The following is a 13,618-nucleotide window of genomic DNA, read 5'->3' as shown; positions in this document are numbered from 1 at the left end:
TTCAAGATCATACAAAGAGTTTTAAATAATTCACTTGAAATACTGTAACTGATGTCACTCCTTACGGAGGGTTCATCACTCTTGCACTTCTAAGTTGATGGTCTCCAAATATAAAAGTAGGCTTGAGATATACAACTGGACAGTCATAATGGAATTATTTATTATCAAACTCCCTTCCTATAAAAGAATCTATTGAATTCAGATCCTCTGCCCATTTTTTAATTGGGTTTTTTTTTCCTATTAAGTTGTAAATTGATACAACTTTACATATTTTGGATATTAACCCCTTATCAGATATATAATTTGCAAGTATTTTCTCCCATTCAGTAGGTTGCCTTTTCATTTTGTTGATGGTTTCCTTCGCTGTGCAGAAGCTTTTTAGTTTGATACAGTCCCTCTTGTTTATTTTTGCTTTTGTTGCCTTTGCTTTTGGTGTGAAATCCAAAAAAATCATTGCCAAGATTGATGTCAAGGAGCTTACTGCCTATGTTTTCTTCCAGGAGCTTTATGGATTTAGGTCTTTACTCCATCCTTTGCTGCTTTTTAATATAAATTCTCCTTTGGGCTATGCAACCTCATATAGGTTTCTATTACTGGTATCCAGAGAATCTTGTCAAACAGTGGCACACTATAATGACAATGACTCCACTGTTAGTGATTCCAAGCATTACCAGCCTAGAAAACCAGAAGGTAGACCAGAAACTAATACCAGAAAACTAGAAGACAAAATAATCTTTTTTTATAGAAGTACAGCTGATTTACAGTGTTGTGTTAGTTTCAAAATAATCTTAACTGAAGTTAAGAGGAGGAGGAGAAGAATCTAGTATAATTGCTATAAAATATAAGAGTTTCTCTGAGAGTGGTCCAAATACAAAAAGCTGTGACAGCTGAAGCTGGAGGGAATCTGAAAACTACCAAAAGCATGAAGAATAAGAACATCCAGGCAGGCTACCTTCCCACCTGCATCCCCAAGCCCCAGAGCTAAGCAGCCAGTAAGAGATGCATCTGTCCCCCACCTACACCCCCAACCAACTGCAAACACAGCAATGAGTACGGGCCCTTGGTTAAAATCTAACTGGAGAGGCCTGGTGCCCAACCTAAAGAATATTTACCTAAACACTTTATCATTAAAGGTTTCTGAGGAACTGTGTAAAATGATCAAATCCGTGTTTTAAGAAGATTAATCCTGTATCAGTAAGAAGAATAAACTAAGTCGAGAGAAGACTACAGACAGGAAAACCAGTTGGGAGACAACACAGGCATCTAAGGGCCTGAAATCCAGCTGGAGACCCTATAAGCAGAAAACACAGATTAACCTAGATATAAGTGATAACAATGGAAAGAACCTGTTGAATGACTTGATGATGTAAGAGAGGAAAAGATACGGTAAAGACTGCTTCACTCAGTTATCTGTTCAGAAAATAATTACTGTAAGCTATGTTTATTACTGTATCACTTAGCACTTAGCATTATTAAATTAATCTGAGGATAAAGAAGTCAAAAGCAACCTTAAGACTTGGGGCCTGAGAAGGTAGTAGGAGGCAAATAAAGAGAAGTCTGGAGAGAACGATGTATTTTAAAAGATATGATTATTTTAGTTTTAGAAATGCTGGGTTTTTTCTTATGAATTTTACTTTTATGTAAAAATAAAAGTATTTTTATACCAAATTTATAAAAGCTCTTAACTTTGTATAATGAAGTATTTGATATGTGTAAAAGAATCCATGTAATATATATTATAAAGCACAGTAACAAAATGAATATGATAAACTCATCTCTGAACCTGAGAAGTATTACCAATATCTTTAAGTTCCTGGTGTGTTCCTCCCGAATCCCAACCTTCTGTCCCATGTCCTACAAAGGAAATCACTATCCTAAATTTTTTCTTAATCATATCCTTACTTTTTCTTAACATTTTACCCTATATTTATCTATAATTCAACAATACGTTGTTTAGTTTTTAACTCCTTTTGAAGTCTCTCATTAAAAATAGTATTACATTTTGTTTATTTTTCGGTGAAGGAAAAAAAAAGACCAATCATATTTCACTAAATATTGTTTCTAAGACAATACAACACTTCAGTGTATGACTATACCACAACTCATTCATCCTTTCTTCTACCAACGTATATTTGAGTATTTCCAGGGTTTTATTGTTACAAATTATGCTACTACAAAACTTTCTTGAACCCATCTCCTGGTGCACACAACCAAGGGCTTTTATAGCATAACTAGAAGAACAACTGTGTCACAGGTTATGTGGATGGTCAATCTTTAACAGATAATGCTGTATTATTTTTACTTTATTATTTGCAGACAAGTTACTTAAATTAGACAGCCAGTATCAAGGAATAGATACATGTTTAATTGAATGTGAATCACAGGTAAGCACTCAAATCCACATTAAAAGTAATCATCACCATTCTGTCACTGCCCAGCATCACACGTTAAGATTACATAAGCATCTCACAGAAACTGTCTCCTTCCTCCCTTCTCTTTTCTCAGTGGACATTTTCATACCAATGTGCCACTATCTTAGACAAGGTCCTCTGGGTGCCAACAACAGACAGCTATACAAAGTTACTTAGCCCCAAGTGAAAACTTAACATTAAAAAGAAATAAACTGAGGAAATTATAATTGGTGGCTAGAAATCAGAAACTACAAAGCTGTCAAGAAGTAAAGCTATTCTACCTCTCTGGGCTCATACCATCTCTCAAGGTGAGAGTCAGTGTGTCCCTGGCGGTGGGCTTCATTTAGCTCCCCACACACCAGTCCCCTCTGCTGCTGTTCTCTACGACCACAAGCTGACCATGGCTGTCCCAGCCCCCATTTTATACATCTTTCTATAGACAAGCCCAGAAGAATTCAACCTGCATTTCTGTCGTCCAACAATTCCAAATTACTGAAAAACTACTCAGCCCAGAGGTCTCTCCATGGTCCCAATAGCTATGTATTGGGAATATAAAGTTCCCACTTAGAAACACAGCTGGAGAGGACCACTCTTTAAGCAGAGGTATCACTTCTCAGATAAGAGGGGCCTAGCCTGAACAGGTATCATAGAAAACATTTACAACCACCACCAAGGGAAAACAGTGCCAAGTATGATGGAGTGCAGCTCTGAGAAACCTAATCATAATTCCCCACCACAGCTCCTGACTCCTGCAATCAGCATTCAGAAGTGAACCATGTACACAAAGTACCCAGTGGTCCTCCCAATAGCCGATACCAGCTTATCAATGGCTAGATACGCCACCCTGTTACTGGTGCAGAAAGCCGTTTCTTATATGCTTCTCCCAGAGCTCTTCTTCTTCGTTAAACTGTCTTTGCAGCAGATGATGCAATTAACTACCCATGACTTAAACCTTTCTCTTGATTTTTCTGACAAAAATATTCTTCTGGTTCCTTTCTGACCTCTCAGTTTTCTTACTCCTTCATTTTTCTCTGCCTGTCCCTTAAATATAGGTAGTTCATAACTATGACAACAAAAGCGTAAGTAACAAAAGAAAAGATAGATCAATTGGACATGCCAAAATTTAAAACTTTTGTGCTTCAAAGGACAACTCAACACTTCAACAAAATGAAAAGACAACCAACAGCATGGGAGAAAATGGTTCTAAATCATATATATGATAAGAGCTTGTATCCAGAATATATAAAGAACTCTTACAATTCAATACTAGAAAGACAACCCAATTAAAAAGTGGCCAAAGGATTGGAATAAACAAATCTTGGAAGAAGATAAACAAATGGTCAACAAACACATGAAAAAATGTTCAATGTCATTAGCCATCAGGGAATTGTAAATCAAAAACACAATCAAAAGTCAGCAAAATGGAAAAAAATGGGAGCTCCAAATTCTCTCATCCAATACAAACATCAAAAAAACAAGTAGTAACTGTCAGAACCCAACTTTGTTTGAACTATGGAAAAGAGTCAAAGGTTTACAAAAGCCCAGCAAACACTGAATCAAGAAAAAGACAACTTCAAAACCGTAGGAAAGCTCTGTGCTGCTTTATCATGCCCTAGCCCCATCCCTCCTGTGACACAGTGGCAGCCCTAACCTGCATTTGCCGCATGAGACCCTGGTTCCCAAGACAGCAGAACAGACCTTCTTCACAAATTAATGCATCCATCTGCTCTAATCTGTCTGGGCATCACCGGAAGGACTGATGCAAGGTAGTCACCTCTTTTTCACCTAACTCAAAACTCAGGCGAGAAAGTAGCCATCATTTGAAAACATGACAAGCAGAACTAACAACTAAAGAAACCTGGAATAAAAGATTACAGTCTAAACATGTAAAAGATCACCTAGGTCCAGGAGCAAAAGCTGGAGAGAACTTCTTTGATAAATTAGGACTGTAGAAGGGAATTTAGAAGACAGCGTGCATGCCCACAGCAACCACATATGCTCAGAAAAGACCTGAGAGAATTCTAAGCTTTCACCTTGGATTGATCACCAAGCTCAGTGCAAGCCTGGCTAAGTGTTTGTTGAAGGAGTGCCCCAGCAACAGCCAATCTACAAAGACCCGGAAAGGCATCCTTCTATTCGTTTAGGATTTTTTGTTTTAGCTCCTGACACTCGTGGCAATCTCGGTCAAAACAGCAGCTGAAAACACAGGCCAAGAAACAGAAAATTTACTGACCACACATGACAAGGAATAAAGTCTTTGCAAAAATGGTTTGGGATAATCACTAAACAAACAGACAATTATAGCCTTCAACAATCAAAAAAAAAAAAATCAAACTGTGAGGAAGGGAAAGGATGTGATTTACAGAGTTATCACATTATAATATTCATGAGTAATTGTCAACAAAAAAATCACAAGGCATAGGAAGAAGCAAGAAAGTATGTCCCATTCAAAGGAAAATAATTATAAATTGATAGTAATGTCCCTGAGGAAGTCCAGAAATCATACTTAGTAGGCAACAGTCTTCAGTATGCTCAAAAAGCTTAAGGAAAACATGAAACATGAAAAAGAAAAAAAAAGTATCAATAAAATTAGTATCAGTAAAGAGATAGAAATTATAAAATGGAACCAAGCAGAAATTCTGAAACTGAAAAGCACAATAACTGAAATGAAAAAAAATGACTTGAGTGGCTGAAAAGCAGTATCAAAAGGCAGAATAAAAATCAATGAACTTAAAGATAAAAAACATTTGAAATTACTGAGTCTGAGAGGCAGAGAGAAAAAGAATGAAATTAAACAGAGCCTAAGGGACCTAGTAAGACACCATCAAGCTGACAAATGTAGACATTATGGGAGTCCCAAGAGAAGACAGAAGAAAAGTATTCGAAAAGGTCAAAAGTCTCCCCAAATTAGATGAATTCTATGAACCTACAAATTCAAGAAGCTCCATAAATTCTAGGTAGGATAAACTCAGGGACCCACTAGAATCAAATTGCTGAAACCCAAAGACAAAGAGAGAAGCTGGGAAGTAGCATGAGAGAAATGACTTGTCATGTACAGCGAACCCTCAATAAGATAAAAAGCTGATTTCTCATCAGAAACCAAGGAGGCCAGAAGGCAGTCAGATGAAATGTTAAAGCACTGGAAAAAAAAAGAAAAAGAAAAAGAAAAAAAAAAGCCTTGTAATGTTTCATCCAGGACACCCAGACAATTGCTCAAACATTATTTCAGGTGTTTCTGGCTAAGGTTAACATATGAATTGGTTGACTGAGTGAAAAACAAATTCCCTCCACAAATGTGGGTAGGCTCACCCAGTCAAGTGAAGACCTAATAGAGCAAAAAGGCCAAGTAAGAAAGAACTTCTCCTGCATGACTGCCTTGAGCTGCGACTTCAACCTTTTCCTGCCTTTGGACTCAAATTGAAATAATGGCTCTTCTTAGATCTCAAGCTTGCCAGCTTTTAGAACCGTAATTTACACAATTGGTTCTCCTGGTTCTCAGGCCTTCAGACTCAGATGGAACTACACCACACATACACATGCACGTGCCATGTTGCTTCTGTTTCTCTGGAGAACCTAGCCTAATACAACTGTCAACCAAGAATTCCGTATCTGGCAAAACTGTCCTTCAAAGTAAGGGAGAAATGAGGACGTTTCCAGATAAACAAAAGCTGACACAGTTCATTACTACTGAACTATAGAGCTGTCCTATAAGTAAAGATAATGGAAGTCTTCAAGTGAAATGAAACAATGCTAGAAAGTAACTCAAAGCCATACAAAGAAATAAAGATCTTCAGTGAAGGTAAACACATGGGCAAATACATAGAGACCATTATTACTGTATTATTGGTTTGGAATCTCATTTTTAAAAAATTTCCTGCAAGATTTAAAAGAAAACTACATTTTAAAACTGATTAATCTATGTTACTGGCATACAATGTATAACATGTAATTTGTGACAAAAACAACATAAAGGGTGGTAAAATAGAGGTGTTACAGAAGCAGACATCTGTATGCTATTGCAGTTAAGCTAGTATCAATCTGAACTACACTGTTGTAAATTTAGAATGTTAATAGTTTCTCCTCATAGGAAATGAGAAGAGAATCAATATAGTTCTTTTCATCATTCCAAAAAATCAATCAAACACAAAAGAAGACAGTAATGGAGGAAATGAGGGGCAGAAAAGATACTGACATACAGAAAACAAATTAACAAAACAGCAGAAATAAGTGCTTCCTTATCAGTAACTACTTTCAATGTAAATGGAGAACAAACAACAGAATTGAAAAATAAACAGTTCTATAATAATATTTGGAGACTTCGATCTCCCACTTTCAATAATGGACAAAACATCTAGAAAGGAGATCAGTAAGAAAACAGAGCACATGAGCAACACTACAAACCAACTTGTAGGGTTAAAAAACATTTATAGACACTCCACAGAACAGCAGAATACACATTCATCTCAGGTACTCATGGAACATTATCCAGGAAAGACCATTTGTTATGCCACAAAATAACTCATTAATTTAAATTAATGAAATTACACAAATATCTTCTCTGACCATAATGGAATAAAGTTAGGCATCAAAAACAGAAGGAAATTTCATAAATATGTGGAAATTAATACAGTCTTAAACAATAAACTGGTCAGAGAAGAAATTATGAGAGAAATCAGACATCAGAGATGAATCAGAACAAATACACAATATAACAAAACTTATGGGATGCAGTGAAGAAAGTGCTCAGAAGGATATTTACAGCTGTAAATGCCTACATTAGAAAGAAGAAAGATCTCATATCAATAACCTAAATTCATACCTTGAGGACTTAAGAAAGCAAACTAAACCCAAAGCTATCAGGAGGATAGAAGTAATGAAGATTAGAGATTAAAAAAAAATTAAAAAACAATAGAAAATCAACAAAATCAAAGCTGTTCTTTAAAGAACTTTATCAATAACACTGATAAAGATCAATAAAATGGATAAACACTTAGCTAGAAGAACAATAAGTGAGATACAAATAACTAAAATCACAAACGAAAGTGGAAACATTACTATAGAACTTAGAGAAATAAGAAGGATTATAAGAAAATACTGTGAACAATTACATGCCAACAAATTAGATAACCAAGATGAATGGACAAATTCCTAGAAACACAAAATTAGCTAAACTAACCTCAAGAACTGGAAAAATGTCAATGACCTAAACTACCAAAACGGTTGAATCAGTCATCAAAACCTCCCCACAAAGAAAAGTCTATGACCAGATGGCTTCACTGGTGAATTATACCAAACATTTAAAAAGTAAACACCAGTTCTTTTCAAACTCTTTCCAAAAAAATCAGAGAGGATACTTCCTAACTCATTTTGTGAAGCTAACATTACCCTGATACAAAGGACAAAGGCATCACATGAAAAGAAAACTAAAGACCAATCCCCCTCGTGAAAATAAATGCAAAAATCCTCAAAGTTCTAGCAAACTGAATTCAACAGCACATTAAAAGGATTATACATTATTACCAAGTGGGATTTACCCCAGGAATTCAAGGATGATTCAACATAAGCAAATCAGCTGATGTAACAATACACATTAACAGAATGAAGGGGAGTAAGAACAATCGTATCAGTTGAGGCAGCAAATGCATTTAACAGCATCCAGACCACTCTTTAATGATAAAAACAGTGAGAAAACTAGAAACTGATGGGAAATGCCTCAACATCATAAAAGGCAGCTAAAAAATATCGGTAGCTAACAGCATACTCCATACGAAAGACAATTCTTCCCCCAAAATCAGGAAAAAGACTAGGATGCTCATTTTTAACACTGCAGTTCAACAATGCACTGGAAGTTCTAGCCAGAGCAATTAGACAAGAAAATGAGAAATAAAAGGCATCTAATTTGGAAAGAAAGAAGTAAAACTATCTCTATTCACAAATGATATGATCCGATACATTATTTTTAAAATCCCAAAGAATCCAGAAGGAAGCCACTAAAGCTAATAAACAATTCAGCAAAGTTGCAGGGTACAAGATCAATACATGAAAATCAGCTGTGTTCTTACATACCTGCAATGAATGACCCAAAAAAGGCGTTAAGAAAGCTACAGGTTTCCCCCACTACCCACAAGCAGACCGTTCCCATGAAAGCTTTCACAAGCTGAAATGGCAGGAAGCAAAAAAGCAATTACCTCAGGACACATCTTGCTAACGGGGGCAGAAAATAAATCAAGATAAAGCACAGATGCTCAGAGACACAGTTCAAAGATATGGCCTCTTGATGCTGAGATGCTGAGTGTGGTTCCAAGGGAGGAGCTTGGCGGCGCTGCTCCCGCTGCTTAGTGCACTGCCTCTGGAACAGCTGGCTGCAAAACAAAGGCTGACCACTATTCCCACTTTTCTCCTTTTTCATAAAAGCAAAAATCCTCTTCATATTTCTTCCAGTGCACAGAAACAGGGACTAATGTAGGTCTTTCATAAAAGCTAAGTGGCATAAAGCCGACTTTGGAAAACTGGGGAGGTGCCTGTTCAAAACAGCTCAATTTCCCTTCCTTCAATTCCTCTTTTCCAGTTCAGCATTATGTTCCCAAATACAGGTCAAGAAATTCACAATGTAATATGTACCATGTTTTCTCTTTCCAAACCCTTCCAGAGCTTCCACTCACTGCAGAAGAAAATTCCACCTCCACAGCTTCATATTCCAAACCCTCTACAGAGTGGATGCATCCCACCTAATGTCACTTCTCGTGTCTCCAGCCCTAAACAGCAGCCTCCCAAAAGCGCTCAGCACCCCCTCAGCACCCCATGGCCATGGCTCTCTTGCCCAGGAGCTGTTTTCTCCACCTTAACTAAATCCCTCACCCTCCAAGACCTATGTCTGTATTTTTCTTTCCAAGTATACTTTTCAAGTCTAAGATGCCATCAAATTGTAAAACATCTGCCAATTTTAGGAGTGTTAAAAAAATATAAGCCTAGACACAGTGAAATATAGTAAATATCTTCTTCCTCTGAAGTCCCTCAATACAGTGTTTTTATTTCTAGTTAACTTATTTCTTACGCCACGTATTATGATAATGTCTGTTGACCCATATTGAATTACAGGCTTCTTGAGGACAAAAATTCTGTCTTGCTCATCTGATATAGTAGAAATCCCACTGAAGTTTGAGTAAGATAACATAGGCTGGAGTGTGTAAAGAAAGAAAGAAAATAGCACTAATAACACCTATCTCACATTTATTATCAGAATAAATTAGAGAATATACATTAAAATCAATGTGTAAAGTGGATCTTATTCAAATGCAGGATTTTGGTATTTTAAAAGATATATTTACTAAAATTAAATGTCACACTGCAAATCTGTCACTCTTCAATATCAGAAGCTACATTAGCGAACAGAGGAAATTTTTCTCCAGGCAATTTCTACAGGAAATTACTGCCTGGATCCGGGAAAGCAAAGCACCCTGCAGGCACTCCAGAGCATCCTGGGCCAGGATCAGCGGGTGGTCCCCATGCCTGCTACCAGAGGTCAGGGTCTGGGACCTCCTCTGTTTCTAGCCCCGGAGTCCCAAGGACAAATAACTCAGAACATCCAGGGAGGCATGTGTAATTTAAAAATTAAACAGCATTCTGTCCATCTCTTTGTTTTAAAAATCGTATTACTTACTTTGAATTTTCAAATGAGATAAAGGAAGGATATATCAAAGTGGGACATGGACTGAGAAGCTTGGCACTAGGAGACACTTAGACGAAACAAATGACTCTGAGACATAAAGACAACTTTGAGAGTTTATGTCCATATCTCCTCTATTACCTCGACTGGTACAATGTGCTCTTCACAGGTCTGCCCAAAGTTAATCAGGGCACCCCACCTTCAGTAGCTCCCTATCAGTTTGAGAATAAAAATAACCTGGTCTCTCCCTGGCTCCCTGGCCCCATCTTATGAGCCCCACTCGATGCTCAGCAACACGGACTGAAATTTCCCACATGAGCTTTAGGCTTTTAGGCTTAGGAGCCTTTGCTCAAGCCACTCATTCTCCCAGCAGCGTCCCTGCCATCTCTTTTTACCAGGTCTGAACAATGCTTTAAAGCTCAGCTCAGGTTTCCCAACTCCTGAAAGCATTCCATAAACCACAAGACTGGATTAACAGCAGCTCTTTCCTTGAGTTCCCACAACACATGTGCCCATCTCTAACTTACCACACATTCTACTGAGATTCTAAAATTAAAAGTATCCTTTAAAAAAAAAATTCTTCCAGTAGGCTGTGAGTGCCCCCAAATCAACAACTAAGTGTTTCGACTTTGTATCTCATTTACTTAATTAGTGCCATTCAGTAAATGTTTTAACTGAACTGAAATGCTGATCTTAATATTGGTTTTCAAGGATTTATTTCTTTCCACTGTTAAAAAAAAAGTTTTTTGGGGGGTAAGTTTTTTGTTTGCTTTTTTTTTTAGCAGTCTTCTTAATAGCTAATGCCCCATGCACAGGTATGTTGATGAATATTAGACACTAGCAACAAAGTTCTTGAGTTACTCAACCAAATGCTATGCTTTCAGATGCATTTCCCCAGACTTACCCTGTGCTGCTCTGTATCACAGGCAACTGCATTTCCCAAGCAACCTTGCCCTCTGACTTCCAGGCAGATTTGGCCAGTGGAGAGGCACTGATGGTAAAAGAAGGCAGAAGAGAGAAAAACCCAAGTATTTCTCCTCCATTCTCCCTCCCTCCTGACACACCCTTGGCAGAAGCTTTGTCTCTTCCCTAACTCCAGTGTCCTCCAGACAGCCCTGTCCTCTGCTGTCCTGGCTTCCATCAGGCAGTCCTAGCCATGGCGGTAGCCCACCCACACCAGCTTTTCTCATCTTCCTAGAGCCTTAATGGGATCACAGAGGCTTCCAAGAGTTGTTAATATCTGGTTTGTTTCACAGGCCCTTTTGGCTTCTGATCAATTACCAGTGCATCCATTTCTTGGATTGAACCTACTGTGAAAGACCCTTGAAAAGACCTACTGTGGTTACCATTTTCCGGATGAATCCTGACTGATTCCGTGTTTAAGTATCATTTAAACATTTGTATCAAATAGTGTTAACACCACAGCATACCAAAGCATAAAAATTTTTAATCCTGAAGAAAGCTTATTACATAAAAATATTATTCTTAATACAGTTATGGGGGGTGGGAGGGGAAGAAAAGGAACCATGCATTAAATTCGTAAAAGTGAAAATAAAGAATCTAGCATTTTATTGATACCAAAGTGTTCTACACTGGAATGAAGTCTTAGCTGCAGTGTTTGCCTGAATTAAGTCAATCACTCATAATAAAAATGTCACTTTTTAAAAACTTACTCAGTAAAGGAGAAAATTGGAAGGAATATGGGAGTTGGAGTCACTGCAGGCCAAGACATCTGTTCAGAGGGAAAAAAAAGTTAAAGCCTTTCTGTCAGTGACTTATCATTCAAATTCACGAAATTCAGTCCTTTTTCAAGACAAATCCAACTAATCAGTTGAAATATATACCTTTAAAAATTAATCTTATTTCATATTTTTAAAAAGATCATAAAATGTTACAGTTGAAGAGTTGCTTTAACCATAAGGAACAAGGGTACAATTTGTAAACAGTTTAGTGTTAACAATGGATTATTACTGGACTTCTCAACTCCCTTTTTCTGTAATCATAAACTCAAATTCCTTAAGTAGAGCTAGTCTAACTCACCACCCATAAAATATTTCAGGAAATGAAACACTTCTAGAGCAGAGGGAACATTTATTATTTGTTTTTATTCTGTTAATAAACAATATTTCTTAATCACTGAATTAGTTTGTACTGTATCTTCACAGAAAAATATTAGACAATAATCCTCAACTAAAGCAAAAGATCAGTTTAAGATGACAGACTCTGAAAGGGTGAGATCTGTAAAGAAACAGGGGCCTGACATTAATAAGAAATATATACTGAGCAACTATGCACTGCCTGGCATTTTATGTAAATCACTTCATTTTTCCTAAAACCCTACCAAGCAATTTCACAGTGAGGAGATGGAAACCCAAAAAGGTTACATAATTAATTGCTCTAGCAAAGAGGAGAAGCAAAATTTGAGTTCAGTCTTGTCTGGCTCTAGTGTCTTTGCCCTGCCCTCTCTGGAATAATATTCCCTGTGGGTGATTTCAAGCCACTACCAAAAAGAAAAGGCAAAAACAACATGACATCTCTAGTTAGGGTTTTTTTTTTTATAGCCTTCTTTTTCTTTTTAATGGAGGTACTGGGTATTGAACCTAAGCATGGGCTCTACCACTGAGCCATACCCACCACCCCTAGTATTTTAAATTGTATTTATCAAACTTTCACACATTTTAACATAAATAATACTTTTTGAATGAATATAAAGAGAGCTTTACTTAGCATCTACAACGTGTCAAGCTCTGCAAATAAAGATTACAAAAAGGACCTACCTCAAAAAGTGTGTAAGTAATAAACATTTCTCCAAGAAGTGTGTAACTAATAAACATTTCTCACTGATACAAAAGTCCTAAAATGAGATCAGCATCACCAAGCCACCAACCAGCCCACTCCCAAACCTTTGTACATGACTTATCATCACATGCTGACAGACAAGCCTTGTCAGATCTTGGTTAATTATTCCTCCTAGTTGTCTGATTAATGTCTGAAAACTTGGTGAAATCTGAATTATTATCCCAGGCCACGTGTACAAATTTTGACATTTCCTTCCTAGCAATCCCCGAAATCCTCCATATTACTTCTTTTTTAAAAATGCTCACTCCACTGAAGGAATACATGTCACATCACAACTCAGTACACATATACACGTTATAGAACTAAAACAAAATGTGCTGATCACCACATTTATGCTGTGCACAATGTACTGGATATTTCCTCATTTTTTTAAATGCTGGAAGCAACCCACCAAAGTGACCTCACAAAGCATTAACGTGCAGTCTGAACATCACTTTAGAACCCAACACCATTCAGTAAGTGCCCATGCGACATGAGTGCTTTTCCTCCCTCTTCCTCTGCATAATGAAGGAGGAAAAAGTTAATGAGAAAAATAAAAGGAAGGGAAAAGAAAAGGCACCTTATGCCCCCAAAGGTTTTCCCTAAAGTATGACGGCTCATAGCGGTTATTTTTATTAGATACTTTTATTATTATGGTAAAACACAGTAATTTTAATTTTAATAAAAATTAAATTAAAATGTA

At 37.1% G+C, this 13,618-nt stretch overlaps 1 protein-coding gene across 7 annotated transcripts in view; it reads right to left on the bottom strand.

The window, feature by feature from the left end:
- Positions 1 to 13,618, bottom strand: part of TBC1D5 (TBC1 domain family member 5) — a 498,574-nt gene that overhangs the window by 463,247 nt on the left and 21,709 nt on the right. For 2 of the 7 annotated variants that reach the window (XM_032488852.1, XM_032488869.1), the window contains exons 2-3: positions 11,751 to 11,809; positions 10,982 to 11,068 (exon numbers count right to left, since the gene is read on the bottom strand). The exons of 3 other annotated variants lie outside the window; for them this stretch is intronic. The gene's annotated coding sequence lies outside the window, so the exon portion shown is untranslated. The remainder of the gene's footprint in view (positions 1 to 10,981; positions 11,069 to 11,750; positions 11,810 to 13,618) is intronic. 2 more of the 7 variants (XM_032488856.1, XM_032488877.1) reach the window with 1 other exon arrangement.

This window comes from Camelus ferus, chromosome 1 (assembly GCF_009834535.1).
Source record: "Camelus ferus isolate YT-003-E chromosome 1, BCGSAC_Cfer_1.0, whole genome shotgun sequence".
Taxonomy (NCBI): Eukaryota; Metazoa; Chordata; class Mammalia; order Artiodactyla; family Camelidae; genus Camelus; species Camelus ferus.
The sequence above is the reverse complement of the archived record's forward strand: the minus strand, read 5'-3'. Positions and strand labels throughout refer to the sequence as shown.